We start from the raw sequence: 12,896 nt of genomic DNA, 5'->3' as shown, positions 1-12,896 counted from the left end.
AGGTGGGCCCTTGCAAGGTGAAAAAGAGCAGGCCAGGGAGAGAATAAGACACTGACATTTCCCCATGAGGTCTTTTAAGACCTCAGAAGAAACAGTAGCTGAAAAACAAACAATCTTCAGTCACAGATTAAGAGGAAGGTGCAGTGCATGTAAAGCTGTGGAAGTCACCTCAGGAAACCCAGGCCATTCACATGGAGTGTGTCCAGCAATATAGTAATGTACATCTTCGGATATGTGCAAGCACAGGGTGAATTTAGAACTGTTGGGGTTCATAGACCTCATACAACCAGTACCAGTGAAACCTCTGTACTAAAACTTTATTTGTCCGCCTCCCCTATTTTATCATTCATATCATTTTATCATATCATTATCATATTATCACACAGGCAGTCCCATGAGCAGCACCTTTGGAAGAATTTGAACCAGAAGTGTCTTGCAAATACTCCATGTGGAAGAGAACCAGTTACATACAGCAGTCACAGGGGCTGCTCCTGCTCTTTTATCCTCACGTCTGTTGTCAGCCAACAGATGTGATGATGGAAAGAGAAAAGGGAGCCTGGAAAGAACCTAGGCAACCATTTGGATACTTTGGATTTCAGCTCCATGGGCTGACATCACTGCTAGCTGGTCAGAAATGCCAGGCGGGCATAGGGAAGAAGTACATCAGGTATCTCCTCCCGTGTCTCTCTAGCTGGCAGAGGAAGTATGTGGTTTCTTACGTGCTGTCATAACCCAGGTGAGTGCATGGAGCACTGCAGTGTGGAGGGCCATCCTAGCCCAAACTCTTCCTTTAGGCCCTAGTCCCCTTGCATTAGCTACAGAGATTGCAGAGTACAGGCAAGAGGTGCTCTGAATCCATGTAGTGAGTTCCCATCTGGAGGTTTATGGGACTTGTTCCCAAACTGTTCTCCCTGATGCTAGAGCAGAAGGTCCTTAGGGCAGCAGTGTGCCATGCTGCGAGGATTTAAAGCAATGCAGAGGTTTTGTTCAGGAGGTCTGTGCTGCAGCAGATGTCATCCCCAGAAACCATTATCCTCAGTACCCTTGAGTTCAGGATAAGCCTCCCCCAAACTCAGCTTCATTATTCGTGGTGAGTACGGTGCAAAGCATTCTCCCGAAATCTCTGGAAGCTGCTGATTGAGTCCATAAAGGGGTGTGGATGTGTGATACTCCTCACTAATGATTTTTACTGCTCAGCTGCTTTTACCCAGGTTCCAGCAGCATCAAGATGGCACCAGTGGTTAAAGAGTGAAAGCACTCGGCCTCTTCTGGTCGGGACCATCAGCTGTGAGGCCCTAACAAAGCTTCCTGCTCTCTGAGTCACTACCGTTGTCGGTGACCACTGAGCGGGGCCAGATTTGAATGCTGCGTCCCAAACTGAGAGCTTTCACCTTGTCACTCTTTTCCAGAGGCAGCTGCTCTTCCTGGAGGAGTCTTTCAAGAGCATTTCTAATGGATGCAAGAAAAAAAATGAAAACACATCCCCAGGCTTTTACTTACTTGCTGGCACTGCCTTGCTTCTTGTGGCCCTCTCTCCTCCAAGCAATACATGGCTTTAAGGTTGCGTAGTCTGGGTGGGATATATTTTAGAGTGAGACTCTATTTAGCCATGATGTCAACTGCAGCCAACTATAAAAAGCTCAGTAATGCTCTTTGAAAGTGTAACAGCTGCTGCTCTGCACAGTCTCCGGTGTATTACCAGCCCGCCCTATTTTATGCACACCCAACCAAAATAAAATAGTATAACAATCATCTTCTTATATAGTTCAAGGAATTTGGGACATAAACTCCCCAGAAAGCAGGAGCAATTCAAGGTTAGACAAACTGGGTAATTTTACACCTTTTGTTACCAGAAAGGTAATTTTATCCTGCTTTGTAGCATAGCCTAAGTATTACCTGGCACTTGACCCTGTGCTATCGGCAATCCCTGCGTGGTGACAACAGAGCACTAAACCTTTCCTTTGAGCAGTTTGGTTGGATGTTGTTCTCATACAGTTATAAGCTGGGGCAAGTCCAGCAATGTACTGTACAACATATGAAACCTATATTTGTCCTTAACTACATGTGGCCACATATGTTTGAAAACACACTTTACCAGGCCAAAATTTCCCCTAAGAGCAGGGCTGTTTTAAGAAAATGTTTGCAGTTATGCAGATCTGCTTGTAGTTATGCAAAAGTCAGCAAGTGGCAGAGCAAGAACAAGATGCTCTGCTTTCCCCCTTCCCATCCCTTCCCTTCAGCCATGGGCCTGCTGTCTGGTGAGCTGACATTACCAGTGGTCCAGCCAATTCAATTTTCTCAAGCCAAATGAGATAGCCAGAGCAATAGAAGTGCAGAAAAAACCAGCTACATAAAAAGGACAAGTTTCAGAAACAATCTTACAAGTGCCCAGTTTGCTGCTGTGGCTGCTTGAGTCCCACTGGGCTGGCATGGTCTGTGGTAGGGAGCAGCCAGGCTACATGGCAGCAGCCTCCTGCCTCACAGAGTCGAGTGCATCAGCCCACCCTCCAGGTCCCTTCTGCATCCTTGACAAGACTAAGCAGTTGGGTTTGTTTGGTTTGTAGTGCAGTCAGGGCTTTTATAGTGTAGGTGAAGAACAGCCCATTTGTAAGGGACACGCCAACCTCTCTGACCCAGGTTTGAAGCAGGAGTGAGCTCACCAGCCTGTGAGGAAATGGTTGGCTGCCAAACACGGCTGTTCCCGAAGATGCCAGTCTGAGAGCTGGGCAATGTGAGGAATGATTTGGCACCAGGCCTGGCCATGTCTCTGAGCGCACTGACTGTACCCAGCTCCCCAGCAGGGATGTTTCATCCAGGTGGAAATTAGAGACACTCAGAAATGAAAGTGAGTTGCCTGCAGTCAGACGGGAAGCTGGGAAAGGAGCCAGGGAGCAGCACGGGTGCCCAGGCATGGTGCTGTGGATGCAGGCCCACCTTTCCCTGCTGGCTCTCTGGAAACCCCCTGGGCTCCCCTACTTTGCTAGGGCGTTCAGCATTCAGGAGCAGTGTTGGCAGGGCGAGAAGCTGCCTGGGGAGGCAGTTTCTTTGTACAAGAGCACATGCAAGCACACACTGTACGGTTGTTTGAATAAAGTGATGATGAAGAAAAGTGACTTGTGTCATTAGACAAGAGATGGATTTACATGCTACAGCATGTAGCAATATGCTGTCAGGTAAGAGCTGGCACGTTTTGTGTGTCCAGCCATCCATACATAATGGTATCACAGAGGGAGATAAGTTGCTGTGGAATTTAAGGTTGTGGGGTTTTTTAATGACACCTAGGAAACGGGATACTGGAAATCCTTGAAGATTGGATAACTTCCCAGACAGAGCCTTTATTTGTCCTCTACTAGTCTGCAGATTATTTAAGACTTTATTATATCCCTTGATAACTAAGAGCTCAGCTCTTCAGATATTGAGCAGCCTCCATTCTAAGTAGGGGTGGCTGAGAGGGATGGCTGAGACTTTTTGCAAAGCTTTTGTCTACCTTTGTCTGAGGCTTTGTGACAACTAAGTGGCTTCCACACTTCTAGAAGTGAGGTAGGTAAAGCACTGGCCATGAGCCTGTTTGTTCAAAGAAGAAAAGAAAATAGTACTGCAGTCCTACACGGGTGACAAGATGAAGTCGTCTGTCTCATACAATAGCTGTAGAAACCTCAGGCTCACGGTGTTCTGACTGCCTGGCTATGATTTGCCACAGTGACTGAGTAATTTATTTAATCCTTTCACAACTTCTTTATAGAGTCTTGGAGCTTTCAGGTGTCAGAAGGAATCATTAAACTAACTCCTGCAAGGCATTAGGAAGGCAAGATCTTGCAAGGTGTCACTGGTGGGGGGGGGAAGGGGAGGAACTTTTCTTTCAAAATAGATATTTTACAAGCTGAGGAAAATAAGCTCTTCCAAAAAGGAAAATTAATTGAAATTTTGGACCCTTTCACAATGAATGTCATGCTAAAGCTAACATCTTATTTCTTTCACCTGGTGTCAGAGAAATTTTCTTCTTCAGATCTCCAGGACTTTCCAGGCCTCCTGAAGGACTTTTCTCTTGACTTCCAGGTGACTGTTAAAAAGCTTAAAATTGTTAGCTATTAATGCATTAAATTACTTGTCTCTAAAGAAGTATTATTTTCATCAAACAGGCCGTACTGGATGCTCTTACTTATTTTTGTCAAGACCTTCCTGATGTGACCACTTAAAGCCTGGGGGCTGGATTATTCCACTGAAGTCATCAACAGTGAGATGATTGCAATTTGCACACAAAATGTAGCGAGGGGGTGGGAACAGATCTCTCCTGACCTGAATGCAGCATTTTGCACCAGTGATAAGGTTCAACCAGCAAAGATTGCTACTGCCCTCTTTTTGAACAGAGAGGATTAGCAAGAACTGGCTGGCTATCATGGCTAACTGGTTACTGGAAGGTGCTGAGCACACTACTAGTGATCTTTGGGACTCTGTACAGCAAGGGATTTTCTTCCACAGATTTTGATCTGGAAAGAAATGTGGTGAATATCAGAGCCTGTTCTCAAGCTGAAAAATATTATTGGTTTGCTGTTAGATAAAGGCTACTCAACAATTGCAACATTGGGCATTCTACAGAGGCCCATCACAAAAGCAACACACAAAAGGAGATATTACATTCATGTATTTTTCAGCCTAAGGGCTTGTCTGTACTGCAGATACTATTGGGATTTTATTTTTGCTGTGATAACTCAATGAGGTTAAAGACACATTCCTCCCACCTCTGTCCGCATACCTACATCTGAACAAGGGCTTTTATCAGCCTAACCATGTCAGCAAAAGACCCAGCTCTTAACTCACCTAATTGCAATGGTAGGGCTCCTTAAGTGGAAGCCAGCTTACACAGATTCTGCAGACGGAAGGAAGCCAGAGAATTGCTCCTTTCATTATGATACTGTTTTATCTCAAGGTCCTAATGCTGACATTTTGAGCATTGTTAACCTCTGCTATTTCAGGATGGGTGCGTAGGAGCACCCACTGAATCAGGCATTCAGATACTTCTCTCCTGGCAATAGGGTTCAGAAATCTGTCTGCTTAGGTGTAATCACCTTGGTTAGGCTTTTCCTTTGAGAACTCTTGCTCTGTTTTTGCCTGGTGAAACTCCCTCAATGCCAGCCATCCCAGACCCTGTTTTGCATGGGATACATGATGAGATCCCCAGAGGATGACTCCATGACTACTTTAAATTCTATGTTAATGAATTGTTCACTCCTCATTCAAAAATTTCATTACTTTGCAGCAATGCATGTGAAAGGAAGAAGATTCACCTCTCCCTCTAGTTAAGAGGAAACACATATGACCTGTTCAGCAGCAATTCTTCTCAAGCATCAAGAAGATATGGACCAGAAGGTGTGTAAACAGACTTTGTCATTTTAAGCCAAAGGGTCTGGGTCAGATTATGGATGTACTAAATGCGCCAGTCTCCAACTCTGGCTCTATGAAAAATAAGGGTTTGGCAGCTTAAAGAGATCCTGCCTGCCACTCCCTCTGCCATCTCCTTCATTCACACTCCTTTCCTTGCAGCCATTCACTCTGACAATTGTACTGGCTCAACTGTTTATGGGGCTGGGCTGTGAACCAGATCTGGGAATAATGCCAGTTTAACAAGAGATAGAGAGGATGAGATAGAAGGAAGGAAGCTGCATTTCACTATAAGCCAGTATTGCCTCCTAAACCCCACCATACCAAAACACGTCTTTCTGCTGTGATGGGGAGAAAAGCCACATTTCTCCCCAAGAGGAATATCTGCAAGCCAAGAAAAGGCATGGTTACTAGTGCAGCCCCTACACAAACTTTGCAATTCTGTCTTGCAGAGTCCTGCATTACTTTTGTAAGAAAGGATGTTAGTGTTTATCTCCTCTGAGAACAGCCTCCACAGATAAAGAGAATGGGAAGTCCTATCTCAGTCATTTGTCCTGTGCTGACCGTTAGGACAGCAGAGTGAGGAAGTTGTAGCTTAGTTTCCATCTTTGTTCACCAGCCTCATGCTGGTGCAGCCACAAGCTGCTCTGGTTTTATTAACTTTGATGGGAAAGAAAAAACCGTAAGAGAGAGAAAAAGAATGTCAAAGCACTATTGCCAGATGGGACCTATGATTCTCAGCAGTTCTGCTCTGCCATAGATTTCAGTCCAAGGTTGTTTCCACTGTGAGCAAGTCCTGAGGCCCACAAAAGCCACAGAGGAATGGAAGTCAATAGATTTAGTCCTGCTGTGCAGGATCTGCCTCTCTGCAAATCAGAAGAGGTTGAAATTACCTGCTGGAGTGCGATTCTACTAGCACAGAATAAGGAGGGTAAAGATCCTGCACAGAAAGAATGGTCATCAGAGCAAGAGAGCATAGGTAGGGAAGCAAGCTATCTAGTGATGTGACCATTGTGGAAACAGCAAGGTGGCCGGGTTGGTGTGGCTGCTGCTTTGGGTGCAGTGTGGTGTTACAGCTGAGCTGACCTACCAGCTAGTTTCTGTCTGCATTTCCTGTTGGCGTCGCTTTCCCTATACTGCACCGGGTGGCTGCGTGGCCATGGGGCAAATCTGTTCAGCTGGCTGAGAACAGTGGCAAACTAACCGTGTCATAACCATGAGTGGTTTTCAGGCAGCTCAGCCAGCTGACTCAATCAACTCACCCCGAAGACACTCCATCCCTAGCTTCAGAGTGAGGGAAAGGGCAGGAGAACGCAGCTGGGAGCAGCAGTGGAGTGCAACCACCGCTATTTGGCATTAGCCATGGCCCTAAACTGCAAGCTGTCCCTGAGAGGACAACCCGCTCCTGTTCTCCCTTCCCTGCTCCTGGCAGCACGTTCCCGCTGCAGCCTGTGCTTTCCTGTCCCCTCAGTGAACCCGGCCTCCTATGTATGCAAGCAGAGAACTAACTTAGGAAGCAAATAGTGTTCTGCCTGCATGGTAAGGTGAAGGAGACCGCTGAGAGGTCCAATGCACCTAAGAGCTGGTAAAAGGCTACTGATGGGAGCGTATGGTGTGTGGCTGGGAGCAGACCAGGGCAGCTCCTTCTGACAGCAGCCATTTCATGAAACCTCATTCTCAATTTAACCCAAAGCAGGAGAAAAAACCCCAAACAACAGCATTAAAAAGTGAGCCAGAGCTGAGCAGATGGGAACCAGCTGCACATTCTCCATTAAAAAGAGCACATCTGATAATTAGATGAAGAGGGACAGGTTTAATTCATGCTTTTGAAAGGTATGTTTTCCTTCTGTTTGCCGAGCGGAAGGAGTGACAGGAGTAGCACCATGTATGGTACACATAGCCTTGCTCTTCCCAAGAGACAGGCAGGAGAGTCAGCAACAGTTCTGCAAAGAAATCTCCTCTCTGACATATCGTTTCCTGCACCATTGGGCGGCTCAGAGGCCCAAAGGTAGATATGGTTCATTTGAAAATAAAACCAAAAGGAAAAGACACAGGAGGGCAGAAGCTGGTATGTAGCACAGCACAGAAGAGAATGCATCTGGAACACCAAGGCTCAGGGCAGAGGTGTGCCATCTCTGTCCCCTTTGGGGACTCGTGCCACTTGAGGTCAGACCCTGACCCAGAGGTACCACCCCCTCCTGGAAGCAATTTGAAAGAGCATCTGTAGGTGCTCTGAATTTGCATGGATGGGAATCGTTCATCTGGCTGTTGATTCACAGTTGGTAGGGTTTTTTTTCTGGGCAGGTAGCCAAAAATGCAATTGCTAATTGCATCAATTTCCATGTTCTCTCTTCTGTAAAATCACTTTTTTAGGGAATTTATTAAATTCAGGAAGTGCTCAAATTCCTGGCCATGTCTTGTTTAGCAAAGGCTTCTCGACAGCGGTGCTGTGTATTCCTTCTCTCAGCTCATGTGCCTGTAAAGGTGTGATTGTTTACACAGTGACACTGCTGCACTTGCAATCGTATCAGCACAAGATAACTTACCTGTTATCACATATTGTATTAGGCTGGGCCATTTTTTTATGCTCACCTGTAGCTGGTACAATTGTGCTCACACTATGGGATATTTCCTGCCTGTCAAAATGGGAACTACCAGGTAGTGGAGATGGACTTCAGCACGTGTATGTCTCCTCGAGGGCCTCTCTAGCATTCTGCCAATAAATCTGATGCCAGAAGTGGTTGCTGAAGCGGCCAAAAAGGTGTTGCATCTCATTAACTGTTACTCTGCACCTTAGAGAAGTCAGTGTGAATGTCACCACCAATGACTAGGAAACTGCAGTGTAGCAGGGTGGTGAACTGTGTTAGCTTCAAAGTATAGACATCTACCATCCACACCACTGCAGAGACACCCCAGAAGGGGCAAAATTGCTACTGTACTTCCAGTCTTCCAAAGCTGTCCAACAGGACATAAAAGCACATGACACTGTTTGCTCTTGGAGGCCAGGCAAGATTAGACCGTGCTTTAAAGGAGACCTCTTGAAGGAAAAAGAAAACAGAATTGTGGGTATTTTTCAAGCATCAACCCCGATTGCATGCGTGTTTCTACTCAGACATTGCATGCAGGTTTCTACTTGGATAATTACCTCTCTCTTGTTTTGGAGCTTTCATTAGTTCTGGAACTATAGCTGGAACTATTCAATCCCGCTGAGGCTGTTGTGGATGTCTTGCAGGAGTGGATTCAAAGTGCTGTCCTGCTTAACTGAAAAGCAGAAATGTAAAATCTGGAGTTGGCTTATCTTTCTCCACAGACGTGTGGCATTTGAATAAACATGTAGCAATGAAAAAGGACAGACTTAAACGACTTAAGAGAACTTTCTCTCAATGAATCCTGTGGTGCCAGTGTCCCAGATCTGCCAGTCCCAGTAGGTGCAGCCCCAATTTACTGTGCATGCACAAACAGCTGGAATGTGATCCTGGAGTTTAATGTGTCCTGAACATCTAAAGGGTTACTCAGAAGATCTGATGCCTGTCACACATTCAGCAGGGTCACCCTGGGCTCCTAAACTTCAAGAAAAGCAATAAGCAGCCACAACAAAAAAGCAGCTTGGTGGTAGATGAGGTTGAGCAGTCAACAAAATGGGCAACACTGGCAGATTCACTGTCCCGCTCCTGGGACAAAGATATTTTCCAACACGCTTGCAAAGAAAATAAGAATCCATTTCTATAAAATTACTATAATCAAGAGAACTATAAGGGGAAACCAAAAATATTTACCTGTACTCTTTGGTCTAGATTATATGTTCCAGAGCCATGTAGAGACATAAGCAAAAATCAGATGTGTTTTCCTTTGTGTTGCTGACAGAGCTGGCAGTCTGCTGCACTGTAACATGGCTGGTTTTACAGTCTAAGATCAGCTCCTAACCAAACAGCTCATACCTGTCCTTTAAGGAAAGGCAGACAGACAAAGACAGCCTCTAATTTAAAGTAAAAGAACTTTAACACTTTATTCCTTCTGGTCCTGGCCTGTTCCAGCCAGTACAGGTTTCATGAAAGCAAAATTAAGGCAGTAAAAAGAACAACAGAACTGTCATGTTCTGGAAGAATGGTAAATCCTGTTACTACTCACAAATGCAATTCAGTTGCCAAACCTTGGTGAATTGACTTCTTCCATTTAACCTGGTCACCCTCCCAGAGACACACGTAGCCTTTACTTCCAGGCAGCGCACTCCCTTCGCTCCCAGCTACAGGAGCCCTGGGCCGGTTCGATAGCACTGGGGCTGGGAGTGATGTTCACACCTGGTTTATTTACTGTAGCCATTCCTGAGAAGCATTTTCCTAGTGAAGGATTTGCATTTCTCAGCCAGCAGCACAGTGCCAGGCCCAGCCGCTCGCAGATGTTCAAGATAATCAAATATTTAGCAGCCGTTGCTCTGGCAAAACACAGCGTCTGGCCATGGCTGACAAAGCCGGGACAAAGCTGAGCTCCTTCCTCGCCTGGCCCCTGCCGCAGCAGTGGAGGTCCTCAGAGGACAGCCCTCGCCACAGGAAGCACGCGGGTTTCACCCACCGGTTGCCTGGGAGGAAGGGCCAAGTGTCTGTTACCTGCCAACACCAGGAGGAGTGGAAGAGCTGTTTGTTTAGGTGAGACTAGTGCTCTATGAACTTTTTAATTGCAAGGAGCAAGCTGCTATTTTTAACTGTTAAACATTCACCAGCTTGAAATAAATAATTGATTTATTCCATATAAAGTTTCTAGGCCTGCGTTTCCTGGGACTTGTATTTCTTCTGTGTTTCTTTTCCCTCGCAGAACCAGCTGTTGCAAGAAATAAATGAATCATTTACTGGCTGAACTTTTCATCTTATCTGTGAATTCAGCTAAGGGGTTTCTCAAATACATGAACTGTTGGGAACTCTTTGTCATAACCGTTTGGGAAATATTTCTTCATTGACAGGACTCATGAGTGTTCTAAGTGATACTGGCAGCACGCCAGGGAACAGCAAGGGCCAGTGGCTCCCTGAGGGCCGGGAAGCTGGGCGGGGGCTGGGAGTGTGAGCCAGCGGGTTGGGGTGCAGGCGAGGATCTGGGGGCCCACGAACATTGTACAGGCAGGGGCCAAGAACAAGAGCCTCAACTGAAGCAGGTCCCAAGGGCGGTGGCTGGGTGCCAGTGGTGGCTGTGCTGACCCACAGCAGCCACACCTCCAGCAGCCACTGAGCTCTGGCTCAGTGCCCTGAGGCTGCTGGGACATGTAGCTCTGGGCACGTCTCAATTTTATCCCAGATGAGCCAGGATCCCACGGCGTAGCTCAAACGACCATCTCTGCAAATTCCCAATTTTCCTCTGGAAAAATATTTTGTTGCTGGTTCTAAATGCTACCCCAGACCAGGACTCCCTGACTCAAGACTTGAACCTCCATTTTTTTCTAGTACATCATCTCACAGATACCGCCCTTCCTATCCCTGCTCATGTACTCAGATTGTCCACTAGCTGCATGCCACAGCGTTTACTGACATCACAGTGTAACAGCAAGTATCCCTATTTACAAACCACACAGAAGAGCACCACAAAACAGAGGAGAGTTGAGGAAACGCCTCCATGCCACACTTACCGCACAGCTGTGCTATGGGGAAGGCAGGGGGAGAGCCTGGGGGCTCTCTGAATGGAGGCAAAGCAGGCTGCAGGACTGTGCCTTGGCTATGTTTCAGTCAGACGCAGTGCTACCAGAGACATCTTGCTTCAACTCTCCAGCTGGGAGCTCCCCAAGAGGTTATGCTACACTTCATGGAGAAACCTGCTCTGCTGGCACCAGCTCAGCTGCCTGTTGCAGGGATAGCAAAGCTGGCATGAGAAGAGAGGAATGGTCTCATGTTTGCTAAACGTACCAGACACGTGCCACGGAACAGAGCCTATTGGGAGACAAATCAGCTTTCTGTAGTTATTCTCAAAATCAGCTTGTCAAGCAAGATGCTGGTGGAGCATCTTGGATTCAGCTTGGCCTCCAAATGCACAGATAAACTAAGGGCTGCCTGGTTTTGGGCCAGTTTCCTACCGTGAAGCAGTACATAAAATGAAGTAAATATCTCCTTCCATTTGGGTAAACCACAGCAAATCCAGTAGGGATCTGTCAGAACTTCAGTTCTTTTTTCTCGAAGGATGCATTTTAGGATAAAGAATTGAGTTTCTTAAAGCAGGAATTTCAAGGTTAATCTCACTATGGATTAAACTGCAGAACTGGTGCCATAAGAAAATATTTATGAAGCACAAACTCCTCAAACCAAGGAGGAAATGTGTCGGATCAAAGCGCTGGGAACAGGCGTTTTAATACAAGAGATTTTATAAATGAAATAACAAGTCTCAAAGTGAAGTTGGATCTGATGCTGAAGCAGCAGACTTAGGGTATAGGCTTGTATGAGGAGAAAAAAATGATCTGTTTTGCTGTAAGTCTGGTCTGTGTGGTAACACCAAACAGTACGGAGAACTGATCCAACCCTCAAAAGAGGATGGTACACCCTTGGTCTGCAGTTTTTGCCAGGAAATGCAAACAAGACAGCGTTACATTGGACCCTCAAATCAAAAAGCCAAAATGCTAGTGAAGAAGCTACAGATTTCCAAATGGTTGTAAAATGCATTTTGAAGCTTAGCTCACTCATCATCTGCATCAAACTCTGTCCCATTTGTAGTACACGGTGCCCAGCGTGTCATCTGCTCTCTCAAGAAATACCAACTTAAAGCTTTAGTTTTATTCTTCTTGTCATCCAAAGGCTTCAAAGCACAAAGTGTGACAATAAAATCTCTTCCACATTCCTGACAGATCTGATGGATCTACCTGGGATGGCAGGTAAACTCCTAGGGGGTGTGACCACCTTGGGGGGCTAACCCCAGAAATGGGCAGGAGGCTTCAGTGGAGCGCCGGGGACAAGGGGGACTCCCGAGCTTCAGGAGGTTGCAGAGCTGCAGTTTTCTTCCTTTGCATCAACATCACGAGCCATCAGGCAGGGACACTCCGCTTCTCAGGCGTGCAGCCTGTATCTCATTTTGGGTGAGAAACGTGGCCAAAAGCACTTCTCTGAAACGCAGTCTTCCCTGCAATCCTGTGAGGAGGGCAGCTTGCACTTGGATACATCCCCTCAGCCCTGCGTACGCAGGAGCGACTCTCTCCCCTTGCACAGTTTGTGGCAATAGTAGTGTTGTGAACGGCGTTTCACGGTCACAAGGGAGTGAGCTAATTGCAGATACAGCTCCTGCAGAAGTAATCGCCTCGTACTCTTTTTTCCTTTCTCCAGCTCATTTCTTTGCTTTCCCAAATGAGGCCTGAAGCACAATTCCCGAGAGAGGAGTACGGGAGTCAGTGGCAGACCCCACGCTACCTGCCAGCTGCAGAAAAGGCCTTTCAATCTGTGACATGAAGTCGCTGAAAAATCATTATTCCCTTCCGTAAAGCAACCAAAGAGCAAGGAGCGTAGGGCATCAGCTCCCTGCAAACCCCTACGTAACCCCCCGCGCCCTGGGCTGCG

The 12,896-nt window shown here is 46.5% G+C and overlaps 1 long non-coding RNA gene across 1 annotated transcript; it reads left to right on the top strand.

Annotated features, from left to right (window-relative positions):
• The first annotated feature begins 4,058 nt into the window (after positions 1 to 4,058).
• On the top strand, positions 4,059 to 10,087 carry LOC133625028 (uncharacterized). Its single transcript, XR_009818325.1, has 3 exons — positions 4,059 to 4,234; positions 5,258 to 5,367; positions 9,742 to 10,087. It is a non-coding gene; the product is annotated as an uncharacterized LOC133625028 (long non-coding RNA).
• Positions 10,088 to 12,896: the final 2,809 nt, after the last annotated feature.

This window comes from Colius striatus, chromosome 2 (genome assembly GCF_028858725.1).
Source record: "Colius striatus isolate bColStr4 chromosome 2, bColStr4.1.hap1, whole genome shotgun sequence".
Classification (NCBI taxonomy): Eukaryota; Metazoa; Chordata; class Aves; order Coliiformes; family Coliidae; genus Colius; species Colius striatus.
The sequence above is the reverse complement of the archived record's forward strand: the minus strand, read 5'-3'. Positions and strand labels throughout refer to the sequence as shown.